This window comes from Symphalangus syndactylus, chromosome 2 (genome assembly GCF_028878055.3).
Source record: "Symphalangus syndactylus isolate Jambi chromosome 2, NHGRI_mSymSyn1-v2.1_pri, whole genome shotgun sequence".
In the NCBI taxonomy this organism is placed as follows: domain Eukaryota; kingdom Metazoa; phylum Chordata; class Mammalia; order Primates; family Hylobatidae; genus Symphalangus; species Symphalangus syndactylus.
Genome location: NC_072424.2, coordinates 47,399,281 through 47,415,980, shown reverse-complemented (window position 1 = coordinate 47,415,980; position 16,700 = coordinate 47,399,281). Strand labels below are relative to the sequence as shown.

The window sequence follows — 16,700 nt, the reverse complement described above, 5'->3', positions numbered from 1 at the left end:
CAAGATGATTTGGATGGCAACAAGGGGTAGGAGGGAGCAGCATTGTTATAATCCAAACTAGGGTGAAGAGAACAGGCATTAGTGTGGTGGAAGACATGGCAATGGAATCTAACAACTTTTATGGTAAAGGGGAAAGGGACGGTTCCAAAATGTCACAGAACTATGAACTTGAGTGAATAGGAGAACAGATCTGCATTGTCGTGGAGAGCCTGATTGTTCGTATAGTGGAGGAAACCGTGTGGTTTAGCCTGAGCTGAGTTGCTGTTGATTCTCAAGAATAAATGTACAACAATGAAGACAATTAATGATACTGAAAGATTCCCTTCATCAGCAAACATGACTTTCACACAGGGCCAAATGCTGCACTTAGTTATCGCCACACTGTCCCACTGACTCCAAAAGAAATTACACGCCTAGAATCAATGGTAGATTTTGGCCTTACACATACATTTTTAAGTCAACAATGTGACCCTTCTTAGGATAAAAACAAGAAAAATGTAAAGCATTTAGTTCTGACTTTTCAAACTCCTTCGAGACAAAGATATTTCATCTCTACTAAAGCACCAGGAGTTTCATTCTCTAATAGTAAACTTACCAGAGTGCATTTTGCACTATTATTTGTACATATTTGCATATGTGATTTGCTTATTTACTGTATAAACAAGTAATCAGAATTATAAAACATAATACATACTGAAATGAGTGCCCTATTTCATTTTCCTGAGCATAGGCTATATAAGCTTTAATTAGCTTTTCTTAAAAGAAGATCATTTTCTGAAAAGGTTGATACATTCTTATTTGTCAACAAATAATATGTTCAAAACTGGTTTTGGGTAAATTCTTTCTTTACATTGATAGAATAGACTTTAAAAATTCCAATTAAAATGTGCTTCTATATCTTCTTTGATATTATCCTTAGACTAGAAAATTATTCAAATCATCATATTCATTTAGAGGAAAAATATTTTTATGCAAATCTACCCCAATTACAAACCACCAGATGTCAATACTAACTATATCAACAATGTACAACCATAAGTTGTCATATTCAACATGAAATTGGTTACTCTAAGCAATTCTGATAAAATTGCATGGCAACTCATGGAAGGGGAGACAAGATGCCATCAGATGAAAGGAGGATTTCCTTCATGCTGTAGTAAACACATTCATACACACATACAGGCAACTTAGAGGAAAATGTTTTCTAATTAAGTTTTTAAAAATAGAGTCTGTTATATCTAAATACAAGCATTGATTTATTTTTTAAAAGTACACAAGTATCATTATCTTGAATAGTTATATTCAACAACTTCAAGAGTAGTGATTTAATACCAGGCATATTTTATGCCCAGTCAGAAGCATTTGGGGTGACTCTAGTGTAACGAGGTCAGAACCAGCACAAGGTGTACCAGTGTAATCAGAGAATTAGGCAAAAGGAGACACATACAACAGCAGGTTTAAAAAGTACAGCAATACAAACACCATGCGGGACTTTCCTCTCATTTACCACACAAGCTGCTTAGCTAGTTTCAGTAAATGAAAGTTAGTTTACTTCTAGGGGAGATACCCTTTTCATTGCTTAGCCATCCCAGTTGTGAAGGGAGATGTGAAATTGTCCTTTCTCATAGTTCTGTTACCTGTCGAAGAGCGTTAACTTGGGAGAAATATTTTGATGTCTACTAAAACACCATAAAATTATCTGTGTTTAAAAAGGAATCGGTATAATTTTGAGGAAGAGATGATGTTTCTGACTTTTTAAAAATAATTCACAATGGTTATCATAATTTCTAAATGTGTTATCACATCGTAGAACAGGAAGAATCAAAGGAAACAGACAAAACAGAATGGGAGAGAACTCTCTTCTTGTGGAAACAGATATTTCTTAAGAGAGTAAGTAGTTATTTATTTTGGTCTTACCTGACGGCAGCTCCTTTAACCAAAGGTATGTCCTCTATGTAGGTAGTTTATCCTTTGAAGAACCCAGTGGCTTGTGTCACAGCCCAAGACAGATTCGAGTTCTCAAAAACTATCCAGCCCAAAAGAATACAGAGGAAAAAGCTTTTCCCACTTTCTTTCCCAGGACTAGCCAATAGCTGAAGTCATGCAGGAAACAGAGTAGAGAGGGGGAAAGCAGCTTCTTCTCCCTGAAATCCCGATCAGCAGAAATTGGAAGTTGTTGTATATCTCCCACCCAGACTTTTGTTTAAAAGTTTTTTCAACTGTTGCTAGGTGTTGTTGGGTTCGGAGATTAGGTTTCTCCTCTTCTGCTCCCTTCACAACACTGTCAGAGCAATGACTATGTTGAGGAGCTGAGCTCGCGGGTGCTATATTTAACCAGTGTTCTCAGCAAGTCAAGCCTGTCAACAGCTGAGAAGTTTGGAGCCGGCTTTACTCAGTTCCTAAGCAGCTGGGTTATCAGTGGATACAGCGCTGCTCACCCTGTAAAAGACTGCGGGAAAACCGGCAGACCCTTTTAAGGACTTCTGCTCGTTTCACAGAGGTAATTATTGTTTGAAGCTCTTAACTACAGACTGAGATTTGGGACTTAGGTTTTAAAATGTGAAGAGAAACAGAGCAGCAGTTGTCTTAGGCAGAGCAATTTACTAATGCAATATTCTTCTCAATTAGGGTGTCTCAGATAAATGTTCTGAAATAAAAAATGCTTTTTAAAAGTGTATCGCTTCTGCATAAATGGAGGTTTTAAAAAAGTGTATCACAGCTGTTGGTTGTGAAAATGAGTACGAGATTACTTCCAAACAGGTTTTGACACCGGTGTGTTTCATTTATAGCTAGATCACTTACCTAGTCATATCAAACTTTTGTCCAGCTATGTACCTGAATGTTATTAAAATAAAATTACCATAAAGGAATGTCTATAACATTATGATTTTGAAAGGAGTAACATTAAGAAGGAAAATCTTAGCATCCTCACTCAGGTTATTCATTCAAAGTAACACACTGTAAACACTCCAGGAAATCCAGGACATGAGATACCTCTGGTTGTTGACAGGCTTGCCTCATCATTAACCCTCCAGTCTCCACAACATGAAGAATGTCTCAAGATACTTTATATGCTTCATCCTACATAACAAAACGGTATGAATCTGCTGAGATTGAAACTTTTTAAAAATTATTTAACTAACTAGTTTTGGGGACTGTTTTACTAATTACATATGTGAAATTAACACTAAGGGAAACTGAAGGAGGTCCTTTTGGCCACAGGTAAAGTAGGAAGGGAGACACATACATACACACACACACACACACACACACACAGAGAGAGAGAGAGAGAGAGAGAGAAAGAGAGAGAGAGAAACATTACTGATTAACAAACTAGAATATGGCCCTGACAAAAATCTCACCAATACCGTTATAAAAGTTGACCCTCTTCCTGAGATCAATTTATCAGATTAAAGATACTCTCTTTTTGACATGCAAACTGAAGATGAACGAAGGGCATATGTAAAGGTGTTGATGTAATATTTTAAGAGTTGCATACTTGCAGTAAGTAGCTTATGTGCTGGGTAACCCTATGTCTCTGAGAAAGTTTGCCACTTCAATCAGGAGTGTGTGTATATCCTTCTTTTTAAAGAAATGACCCTCACCTGCTCAAGCCATTCGAAAACATCTCAGTTCTTCTCATTCCAAATAGCACACTGACAGCATGCACCCTGCCCCTTTAATGTACTTACTACCATACACATGTAAAATTGCATTTGTTCAGACTCAGTCTTTCTGAGTCTGAGCCAACCTTGATTTAAAAAAAAAAAAAAAAAAGAGACTTCTATTAAGGTGAAAGAGCTCTCATGTGAAATTAACTGACTCTTCTCGAGCTAATGGATCTTTTAGAAACAATCTATTCACGGTCCCCAAAAGTGGGTTCTAATAGAGATAGAAAGTATAAAAGTGAAGTATGAGGTAATTCAGAATCATCAGAACTTCTAAAAAATTACAAAGGGGCCACGCACAGTGGCTAACACCAGCACTTTGGGAAGCTGAAGTGGAAGGATCACTTGACGACAGGAGTTCAAGGCTTGCCTGGGCAACACAGCAAAACCCTGTCTCTACAAAAAATTAGCCGACCATGGTAGCACATGCCTGTAGTCCCAGCTTCTTGGGGAGCTGAAGTGAGATGATGGCTTGGGGCCAGGAGGTCATGGGTGCCGTGAGCCGTGATTGTGCCACTGCACTCCAGCCTGGGCAACATGACCGTGTCTCCAAAAAAAAGTGGGGGGTCGGGGTGAGATGTGGGTAAATTACTGTTTGAAAAATATATATGCTTCCCCTCACACACACCAAATGCAACAGCCCCCGGTTAAAATCCACTAAAAATAACCCTGGGGATATATTATTTCACCCCTGCTAAGAGTTCACTTTACAGATACTCCAGACCAAAATGAAGCAAAGAAGAGCGGTAGCCAAATGTCGAGATAACTGAGGGGAAAAACCCACTTTGCCCTTATGGCCAAAAAAGGGTGATAGATTTATTTCTTCCACAACTATCCAGATAATTAAAGTTTTCAGTTTTGTTTTGTTTAATGAAAACCTATTCCCTTACCATTGTTTTCCTTAACCTTTGGATTAGCTGTCTATTGTTGCTATTAGTTTATTTTTAAACAATGTGGTGACAAGCCACAGCATACAGAATTATTCATATAATTAGATATTGTTGCTATCATCAAATTATGTTCTTTAATTATACTAGGCATAAGTGCATGACTGACTCAGTATTCTACAATAATCAGACTCTCTCTCTCTCTCTAACACACATACTCACACACACGCAGGCAATAAAGTAAATTTATTTTGAAGGCTTTTCCCCCTGGGAATGATTATTCAGACTAAAGCATTTCCGACATCATCTGCAGAGGAAGTGGTGCTGCTAAGAACTATTAGAAATTTGTGTTTTGTATACAGTCAACAAGGAACTGCTGTTTCAACACATATTGTTAATATATTACTGTTCAGCTGCATCCTTTCCCACAGCCCTAAGTGTGAGCATTCTGAGAACCTCTGATAAATTTACAAGTAAAACTGAATATCCCAACTTCAAGGATGAGTCATGATGAAACTTTTTTTTTTTTTTTGAGACGGAGTCTCGCTCTGTCCCCCAGGCTGGAGTGCAGAGGCCCTATCTCGGCTCACTGCAAGCTCCGCCTCCCGGGTTCATGCCATTCTCCTGCCTCAGCCTCTCGAGTAGCTGGGACTACAGGTGCCTGCCACCTCTCCTGGCTAATTTTTTTTGTATTTTTAGTAGAGACGGGGTTTCACGGTGTTAGCCAGGATGGTCTTGATTTCCTGAACTTGTGATCCACCCGCTTCGGCCTCCCAAAGGAAACTTTTTAATAAGAAGATAGATTAATATTATTGGGGGGTGGGGGGAAAGGCAAATAAATTAAATAAGAGCATTGACCCATTATCTCTACACCCATTTCTAAAACCAAATTTTCCCACCTTGTTCACTTAAATAAGCATAGTGATTTTTAAAAGCAAAAATAAGTTATTAAGTTATTTAATAAGTTAATTAAGTTCTTTAATATACCAGTGAAGAGAAAAAATAGACATTTGCTTCAAAACAATGTTTACTTTAATAAGGTTTGGGGGTAGTGGGTGGGTGGCATGAGGCAAGTTTTCAATCAAACATGCTCTGTTAACATTTATTGCCTGACTCTGAGATGATGAATATAAGCTCACTGGTACCAGAGAATTTTTCAGTTTGTTTTTTTCTGGCTACCTAAGCACCATAGTAAGTGTTCAATAAATAAGAAAGACTGAATGAGCAAATGAACATATAAAAGATTAAAGAAAAGATAAAGAAAACTATAGAGCATACAGAAAATGCTTCCAGGCTCTCTGGACAGAGTTGGTCATCATTAGATACATATAAAAAACTTGTAGAAAGAAATATTTGATTGTGAATTATTTTGAATTTGTTAAATTGTTGTTGTTGTTTGAGACAGTTTCGCTCACTCTGTCACCCAGGTTGGAGTGCAATGGCATGATCTCAGTTCACTGCAACCTCTGCCTCCCAGGTTCAAGCAATTCTCTTGCCTCAGCCTCCTGAGTAGCTGGGACCACAGGCATGTGCCACCATGCCCAGCTAATTTTTTTTTTTTTTTTTTTTGGTATTTTTAGCAGAGGTGGGGTTTCACCATGTTGGCCAGGCTGGTCTCGAACTCCTGACCTCAAGTGATCTGCCTGCCTTGGTCCCCAAAAGTGAATTTGTTAAAATTTCAAAGGAAAGTAATAGATCCCAGGATAATAATAAAAATATCTTTGCAACACTTACCATGAGCCAGACACAGAGTTCTAAGGGCTTAACATATATTAACCAAATTGATTTTCACAATAACTTTATGAGGTGGGTATTATTATTATCTCACATTTTACAGGCAAGAAATTGAAGCACAGAGATGTTAATAAATAGGCCAAGGTCACATGTTAGTTGGTAAATAGCAGGACCAGAATTTGAACTAGTAAATCTGGTTCCAAAAATTTGTGTTCTTAACTACTTAACTGCCTCTTACAATAGTCACAGTAGACTGTTCTTACCAATCACTGAGGGTTACGGCATATGAACTTCACTATCCCTGAATATATATACTTCTGACCAAAAAATACATTTAAAATCCAACAGCTTTGGAGGCAAATAGGAAAAAAAGATGGGATCATTTCATGATTAGCATAGTAAAATAAAAACTCATTGGAACTGAAGTCCCGTTGAATACCAGAAAAGAAAAAAATTGGACTGAAAAGAAGATAATTGCTTTAAGAAAAAGTCTATTTTTAAGCAAAGGATATGAGCTGTTCAGTATTGTTTCTAAAACAAGCAATGTGTGATGTTTTATGATGAACGAGTTTAATGCTTAATGAAATTCTAAAATTACATTCTAAAAATATACTTTTGGTCTATGATTTGATTTGATAAGCAATTTAAAAATGTTTTGGAGCTATGTGTTCTCAAGGTTGTAACCAACAACAAGAAAAAATAAAAAACAATGTAGGGGAAATCATACATTAGTAAGTTCTCTGGCATCAACATAATATTATATTACATTTGACATAATCAGCTTTCACAATTTGAAAATACTTGCATTTTCAATTAATCTAACTATTCTTCTGTTTAGATTTTATAAAACCTTAAAAGAAACAGCACTAACACTGTTATAATAATATATACATTTATTCATTATAAAATAGATACTTGTCCTGACAATTAATAAGCACTGTCACACCTACAAATATTCATAAAATATTAAATTATTTATTTTTCCAACTGCTTCAGGAAAGAGAAAGACTAGGTTTCAAGTAAACTAATAAGATAATATTTTTGCTTTTGCCGTAAATTAAGCACTTATATGCATGTATTAGACATTAAAATTCCCATTTCTCTGCTTGTGTGCTTGAAAGTGGGTTATTAGAACTTAAGCCTAAAAGTTATTGTTTTTTTGACACCCCATAAGCCAACCTCTGAAGGACAAGCCTACCAGAACATGTCTACTCCTGAAAGTTATTTCAGGACCATATTCTACAGACACTTACAGATCACAAGCATCCTACTTTTGAATAGAATCAGATAACCTTCTCCTGAGACTATTTCCTGCTTCCTTTCCTGTGCCGGAGTCATGACCTACTCTTGCTCAACATTCAATTCAATATACCTACTCTTGCTCAACATTCAATATACACACATAGTATATATATATATACACAGTATATATATATACACACACTGTATATGTATATACACAGTATATATATATACACACACTGTATATGTATATACACAGTATATATGTATACACACACTGTATATATATATACACACTATATATATATATATTTAACTCTGAAAAATGGGCTTTCTTAAAAATACAGACATTAAGATATTTGATTCTGGAGTAGGGTAAAGCTAGTTTAAGTCCAGACTCCCTTATTTATTACCTGAGCTTAGCAAATCACTTAATCTCTCAATCTCTCTTAAGCCACCTTTCCCTCTTCTATAAGATTAATAAAAGAATTTAAGACTATTCAGTTCTTCCCTTTTGCAGCCATCGCCGAAGTGGAAGCAGCCCGAATGAAGTCCAATCCCTTTGGGACTTCTGACTGAAACAGAACTGTGAGAAGCATTTCAATGCACCTTCCCACATTTGCAGGACGATTATGTCTTCACCTCTTTCCAAAGAGCTGGATCTGAAGTACAATGTTAGATCCATGCCTATGTGAAAGGATGATGAAGTTCAGATTGTGCAAGAACACTGTAAAGGTCAGCAAACTGGCAACGTAGTCCAGGTTCACAGGAAAAAATATTTCATTTACATTGAATGGGTGCAGCAGGAAAAGGCTAACAGCACCACTGTCCATGTGGGCATTTACTCCAGCAAGGTGGTTGTCACTGGGCTAACACTAGACAAAGACCACAAAAAAGACCCTTGAAGGGAAAGCCAAATCTTGTCAAGTAGCAGGGAAAGGGGGATATATAAGGAAGAAACAATAGAGAAGATGCAGGAATAAAGTAATTTTATATAAAACTTTCATTTAAAACTGCTAAAATGGAAAAAATGACCATTCACAATATCCAAACACTAGAAACACTCTAAATGCTTTCTACAATTGAACAGATAAATAAATTGTGGTATAGTCAAACAGTAGCATTGAGAATGAACAATCTACAACTACACAGCAGTGTAAATAAATCTCTCAAACAAAATGCTAAGTGCAAGAAACCAGACTCAAAAAGTACACTGTATGATTCCATAAATATCAAGTTCAAAAAGTGACAAAGCTAATCTATGGTGTTGGAAGTCAGGACAGTAGTTGCCCTTAGGAGATGGGAATACGATTTGAAGCGGACATGAGGAAAGTGTCTGTGGCATTGGTAATGTTCAGTTTCTCGCTAGTGACACTAGTGTGTTCAATTTTGAAAATTAATCCAGCTGTATACTTATGATTTGTGTATGTTATAATTCAGTGAAATTTTTTTCAATTAAATGTAATTGAAAATATATTATGCTTACAAGTACTTACCTTCTGAAATATTTACAGATAACATGATATCTGGAATTTGCTTCAAAACAATCCAGTGTTGGCTGGGAGGGATTACAGGTGGCTCACGCCTGTGATCCAGCACTTTGGGAGGCCGAGGTGGGCAGATCACCCTCCTCAGCCTGGCCAACATGGCCAACATGGTGAAACCCTATCTCCACTAAAAATACAAAAATTAGCTGGGTGTGGTGGTGCACACCTGTAGTCCCAGCTACTCAGCGGCTGAGGTGAAAGAATTGCTTGAATCCATGGGAGGCGAGATCACTCCCGCCTGGGCAATAGAGGAAGACTCAGTCTCATAAAAAAAAAAAAAAAAGAAAGAAAGAAATCCAGTGTCGGGAGAGGAAGAGAAGTGGGTGAGGGTATAATGAAACAGAATTGACCATCACTTGACTGCTGTTAAAGCTGGGAAACAGGTAATCATTATACTGCACACTCTTTCTATTTTCATATAGGTTTTAAGTTTTCTGTAATTAAATGTCTTTAATGCTACTGTCTGGCATATAAATAGACACTCACTAAATGTTAGTTATTATTTATATAATTAATAGTATGACTACCTGAGTCTTTACATAGAAGTCACATGGAATTCCATTGGTGTCATAAGATAATTAAGAAGATAATTGAGGGCCAGGGGCAGTGGTTCATACCTACAATCCCAGCACTTTGGGAGGCCGAGGGGGGAGGATCACCTGAGGTCAGGAGTTTGAGACCAGCCTGGCCAACATGGCAAAACCCTGTCTCTACTGAAAATACAAAAATTAGCTGGGCATGGTGGCATGCGCCTGTAATCCTAGCTACTCAGGAGGCTGAGGCAAGAGAAATGCTCGAACCTGGGAGGCGGAGGTTGCAGTGAGCCGAGATTGCTCCACTGCACTCCAGTCTGGGCAACAAAGCAAGACTGTATCTCAAAAAAAAAAAAAAAAAAAAAAAAGATAATTGAATTTATACTATTAATATACACTATTAGCAACTGAGATTTAAAAAATTGAATATAAAAAAGTTTATTCTCAAAGAAGGTGATTATTTTTTAAAAAAAGAAAAACAATTTTAAGAAAAAAATAGTAAAGCAACTAGAAATGCCAGCCTGAAGCAATTAGTTTAAAAACCACTGGAAAAGAGGATTCATCCTTGCTTTTTTAACAAAACTTTTAACAAAACTAGCAGCATATTTTTCTTGCCTTATCTGATAATTAAAGGTAAAAAATATCAAGAAAGTAAGGCATCCAGACAGCAAAAGCTGTCGGCCAACAGTTCGTAAATAACAGGAAATGTCATCACAAAGGTCGAACATTCAGGATGAAAAATTCAGGGCGAGAAGTGTTCAGAAACACTTGAATTTGGTATCCATCTTACAGCTGAGTCGGCCCTTCTATCCTTAATATTTGCGTTCTTCACTTCTTTCATCTGAAAATGAAGTAATAAATCACCTCCTGGGAGAGGTGGAAGGGACAAGAAAGTGTTTTTGAAATGACAAAATAGCTGAAAACTTTGTGCCTCGAAGTTTTCCTTTCAGTCACATACCTTGAGAACTATGAGCTAAGTCAACTATATGGTGAAATGATAGAGAATGTTCTTTTAGAAGCTTTATGTTAAATAAGTATAATATAAAATAAATGTGGAAATTAGAGTCGTTAGGTAGAGTGAGACAATTAAAAATTCAAATAAAACTACAAAGCAGTAATTTTTTAAAAAAACAAAACTGACCTTTGTAAGATAATTACAAGTTCCTTGTTGAATCTTTAGCCCTTAAAAATAGCTTTATAGTCAGTGCAGTGAGTCCCACCTGTAGTCTCAGCTGAAGAGAGAGATGGCTTAGCTAGGAGTTTGAGGCTGCAGTGAGCTATGATTGTGCCACTGTACTCCAGCCTGGGTGGCAGAGCAAGACCTCGTCTCTAATAAAATATTAATAATATTGCAGAAAAATATTAAACTTAGTTAATAAATTGGAAAAAACTCACTGAAAGTTAAATGAAAACAGCAGATAATAAAACAGCATTAAATGTATTGTTGCATTATCCTACTTAAAGATAGATGTAGTGATATAGATATAGATACAGATATGAAAATAGATATACATATATAGAAATTCCCTCCCCACATTATGCATATGTATTTCTATAGAAATACATATACACATACATATATGTGTATAAATGTGTGTATCTAAAATATTTACACATAATAATTACAATGGTTATCTTTCTTTATGTTCTCTAAAGTTTTCATATTGATATTTTGTTTTTTAATAGGAAAATAAGATAATTTAAAATTATTTCCTATTGGAGTGTTTTCCAATATGTTGCTGAGGTGCAGGCTTGAAGATTCGTGCTTGGTATGACTTGCCTTTCCTGTTACTACTCAGGATTTCAATGAGTCTGCCTCAGGATAATGTAATTATTAAGCAAATGACATAGTTAAATTTTGCCTTGTGTGGATCTGGCATTCAATTTCCTTAACTAAATTCCTCTTAACATTCACTCATGGAAAAAAGAAAAAAGGTCATCTCGTGACTCTTCAAAATGAATTACGGTTGCTTTGCTTTCCATACTGTATGTGGGTTTTTCTTTTTTTTCTTTTTTTTTTTTTGAGACGGAGTCTCGCTCTGTCGCCCAGGCTGGAGTGCAGTGGCGCAGTCTCAGCTCACTTGCAAGCTCCGCCACCCAGGTTCACGCCATTCTCCTGCCTCAGCCTCTCCAAGTAGCTGGGACTACAGGCGCCCGCCACTAGGCCCGGCTAATTTTTTGTATTTTTAGTAGAGACGGGGTTTCACTGTGGTCTCGACCTCCTGACCTCGTGATCCGCCCGCCTCGGCCTCCCAAAGTGCTGGGATTACAAGCGTGAGCCACTGCGCCCGGCCGTATGTGGGTTTTTCTGCTCTTTTATCCTTAAGAATGTCTTAACTTGCCATAACATTATATCATTGCATTTGCCTCTGTAGCTTTCTCCTGTGACATTTTCCCTTTGAGCCATCGATTGTGTTTGGGTCTGCCTGGAAATTCTGCATAATGCAAGGAGGAGATATTTTCTCCTTTAGGGCTTACCTGAGGAAAAGTTTCAGTCGTTTTGCTGCTGTTGACCTTAAGCGATAGAGGACAGAGAAACACTTTTTGCACTTCCTTAGCAATAGCTAGGACATGACATCACTATCTGAACATGTCTTATGGTAGAAAGAGCCCTGGGAAAAAGGAGATTTTGTTCTGACCCCAACTAGCAAGACAATTTTTAAAAATGATTTAATCCCTCTGAGCCTATTTCCTCAATTGTCAAGTGGGAATAATGGTGTTTAATCTACACACCCCACCACCACTCTGCACCCTCCACCAGCACCACCACTGTGATGATGGGAAGCCATTGCTCTAAAAGTGAGAATGTTCCATCAGAGCAAGGAAAGGCAATGGTGTTGTTGGGTTCACCCCCGTCAATTTCCACTATCTAAAATTATTTTCATTGCCTAAAAATATTTTTATTACCTAAAAAGTTTTCCTTGTTATAAGCTTCATTTCTAACATAAAATGTCTTTTTTACAAAACATATTTTATTGTATTTATTTATTGTATGTGTGATGGAGTCTCACTCTGTCACCCAGACTGGAATGCAGTGGCAAGATCTCATCTCATTGCAACCTCTGCCTCCCAGTTTCAAGCTATTCTCCTGCCTCAGCCTCCTGAGTAGCTGGGACCACAAGTGTGCGCCACCACACCCAGCTCATTTTTGTATTTTTAGTAGAGATGGGGTTTCACCATGTTGGCCAGGCTAGTCTTGAACTCCTGGCCTCAGGTGATCTGGGACCACAGGCGTTCACCACCACGCCCGGCTCATTTTTGTATATTTAGTAGAGTCAGGGTTTCACCATGTTAGCCAGGCTTGTCTTGAACTCCTGGCCTCAGGTGATCTGCCCGCCTTGGCCTCCCAAAGTGCTGGGATTACAGGCATGAGCCACCACGCCTGGCCTATTTTATTGCTTAGGTTTTTATACATAATTCTACTGTTGAAAACATTGTCAGATATGTAAGTAAGGGGGCAGGAATCTTTTTTTTCAAAAGCTGCTGATTTAATTAGTTGTAACCTCGCTGAAAGAAAAAAAAATGTTAGAGTTCCAAAGCCAAATTTTGCACATTTATGTAAACAAATAGTAAGTATTCTGAACTTCTGTGTCTGTGTGTGCTTGGAAATTCCATCATCTGTAAAGCAGGTGCATTTGAATGTAAATTGACCAACACCGTTTGTCAGAAAATGAATACATGTATTATGGAAGTAATAGACTTAAGCTACACGCCAAGACCATAAACTCTAGATGTTTTCAAACTGTAAATAAGTAGATGAGAATGAGAAAGGGGAGTTGATAATGAGAGGTGACAGGAGCATAGCTCATCTTAGTGCCGGTTCAGACGTGCTAACAAGACGGCTGGTCCAACATGAAACCAGTTCCCCTGAAAAAACGTGAATTCCATGTTTGCCTGTGTGGAATTCAATCAAAATCTGGTAAATGATTTATGTAATAAATGAATGTGGTGCATTTACTCTGTGCAAGGCCCTCTAAAGCAATGGTTTTCAAGTGAGAGACATTTTGTCTGCCAAGGGACATTTGGCAGTATCTGGAGATGACTTTGGTTGTCATAACTGAGGGTTGGACTGCCATCCAATGGTAAAGGCCAGGGATGCTGCTAAATATCCTAAAATGTACAGGATAGCTGCCCCAAACAAAGAATTTTCCAGTCCAAAATGTCAATAGTGCTAAGGTGAAGAAACCCTGCATTGGAAGATTAAAAAAAATAATAATAATCAGACAAGAACGGTGCTCAGGAGCTTAGAGTCTGGCAATGAAGAAGAGGCAAATACATAACAAAATGGGCAAAGCAACAAGAGCTATAAGAAATATACAGAGGAAAAATTATTTATAGCTTAGGGATCAGTGAAAATTTTGAAAAATAACACTGTACCTGGAGGAACTGTTACCAGTGGGGGGTCGTCCAGGTTCTTGGTATTTTGAACAAAGAATTGGACAAAATGCAGAAACAAAGCGATGAAAGAAGCAACGAAAGCACAGATTTATTAAAATGAAAGTACACTCCACAGAGTGGGAGTAGGATCAAGTAAGAGGCTCAAGGGTAATGGTTACAGAAATTTCTGGGGTTTAAATACCATCTAGAGGTTTCCCATTGTTTCCTTGGTCACACCCTATGTAAATGAAGTAGTCACCCATGACCAGTCTGATTAGCTGCAGGAGGGGAAAAATTAGAGGCTGAAGTGAAGTTACAAAGTTATACCCCTATGCAAATGAAGACCTCCAGACCCTATTCTCCTGTCTCAGTATCACCAGTGAAGGCTGCGAAACAGTAAAGATGGCAGGGTATTCAACTAGGAGGAGAGGAAGTCAAATTATTTCTGCTTGCAGATGACATGATCCTGTATCTAGAAAACTCCATCATCTCAGCCAAAAAGCTTCTTAAGATGATAAGCAACTTCAGCAATGACTCAAGACACAAAATTAATGTGCAAAATTGGCTGGGCATGATGGCTCACACCTGTAATCCCAGCACTTTGGGAGTTCAAGGCAAGTGGATCACCTGAGGTCAGGAGTTCCAGACCAGCCTGGCCAACATGGTAAAACCCTGTCTCTACAAAAAACACACAAAAATTAGCTGGTGTGATGGTGTGCATCTGTAGTCCCAGCTATTCTGGGGGCTGAGGCAGGAGAATCGCTTAAACCCAGGAGGTGGAGGTTGCAGTGAGCTGAGATCGTGCCACTGTACTCCATCCTAGGTGACAGAGTGAGACTCTGTCTCAAAAAAATAAAAATTAAAAATTAATTAAAAAATTAATGTGCAAAAATTACTAGCATTCCTATATAACAATAGGCAAGCAGAGAGCCAAATCATGAATGAACTCCCATTCACAATTGCTACAAAAAGAATAAAATACCTAGAAATATAGCTAACAAGGGAAGTGAAGGCCCTCTTCAAGGAGAACTACAAACCACTGCTCAAAGAAATCAGAGAAGACAGAAACAAATGGAAAAGCACACCATGCTCATGGATAGGAAGAATCAATATCATGAAAATGGCCATACTGCCCAAAGTAATTTATAGATTCAACGCTATTCTCATTAAACTACCATTGACATTCTTCACGGAATTAGAAAAAACTATTTTAAAATGTATTTGGAACCAAAAAAGAGCCCAAATATCCAAGACAATCCTAAGCAAAAAGAACAAAGCTGGAGGCATCATGCTACCCAACTTCAAACTATACTACAAGGCTACAGTAACCAAAAGAGCCTGGTACTGGTACAAAAACAGACACATAGACAAATGGAACAGAATAGAGAACTCAGAAATAAGACTGCACACCTACAGCCATCTGATCTTCAACAAACCTGACAAAAATAAGCAATGAGGAAAGGATTCCCTATTTAATAAATGGTGCTGGGAGAACTGTCTAGCCATATGCAGAAAATTGAAACTGGACCCCTTCCTTACACCGTAAACAAAAATTCACTCAAGATGGATTTAAGACTTAAATGTAAAACCCAAAACTATAAAAACCTTAGAAGAAAATCTAGTCAATACCATTCAGGATATAGGTATGGGCAAATATTTTATGATGAAATCTCCAAAAGAAATTGCAACAAAAGCAATAATAGACAAATGGAATCTAATTAAACTAAAGAGCTTCTACACAGGAAAAGAAACTATCATAAACTGTCGTCAGAGTGAACAGACAACCTACAAAATGGGAGAAATTTATTGCAATCTATCCATCTGACAAAGGCCTAAAATCCAGAGTCTACAAGGAACTTAAACAAATTTACAAGAAAAAAAAAATTAAAAAGAGGGCAAAAGACATGAACAGACACTTCTCAAAAGAAAACATACATGTGGCCAAAAAACATATGAAAAAAAGCTCAACATTACTGATCATTAGATAAATGCAAATCAAAACCACAATTTGATGCCATCTCATACCAGTCAGAATGGCGATTATTAAAAAGTCAAGAAACAATAGCTGCTGGTGAGGCTTTGGAGAAATAGGAATGCTTTTACACTGTTGGTGGGAATGTAAATTAGTTCAACCACTATGGAAGACAGTGTGGCAATTCCTCAAAGACGCAGAACCAGAAATAACGTTTGACCAGCAATCCCATTACTGGGTATATATCCAAAGGAATATAAACCACACTATTATAAATATACATATACACATATGTTCATTGCAGCCCTATCCACAATAGCAAAGACATAGAATCAACCTAACTGCCCGTCAGTGATAGACTGAATAAAGAAAACATGGTACATATACACCATGGAATACTATGCAGCCATAAAAATCCATGCTGGGACATGGATGGAGTTGGAAGCCATTATCTTCAGTAAACTAATGCAGGAACAGGAAACCAAACATCACATGTTCTCACTTATAAGTGGGAGCTGAATGATGAGAACACATGGACACATGGCGGAAGTGAAAAACACACACTGGGGCCCGTCAAAGGGTGAGGGTGTCAGGGGAGGATGAGTATCAGGAAGTATAGCTAACGGATGCTGGGCTTAATACCTAGGTGATGGAATGATCTGTGCAACAAATCACCATGGCACACGTTTACCTATGTAACAAACCTGCACATCATGCACCTGTACCCCTGAACTTAAAAT

General features: G+C 37.7%; 1 protein-coding gene and 1 pseudogene across 4 annotated transcripts in view; one reads left to right on the top strand and one right to left on the bottom strand.

The window, feature by feature from the left end:
* Window positions 1-16,700, bottom strand: part of FILIP1 (filamin A interacting protein 1) — a 264,825-nt gene that overhangs the window by 205,469 nt on the left and 42,656 nt on the right. Inside the window, exon 1 of one of the 4 annotated variants that reach the window (XM_055255799.2) lies at window positions 1,918-2,229. The exons of the other annotated variants lie outside the window; for them this stretch is intronic. The gene's annotated coding sequence lies outside the window, so the exon portion shown is untranslated. Of the gene's footprint in view, window positions 1-1,917; window positions 2,230-16,700 lie in introns of those variants that run through there. 4 annotated transcript variants of the gene reach the window in all.
* Window positions 8,078-8,514, top strand: LOC129469371 (large ribosomal subunit protein uL24-like; annotated as a pseudogene).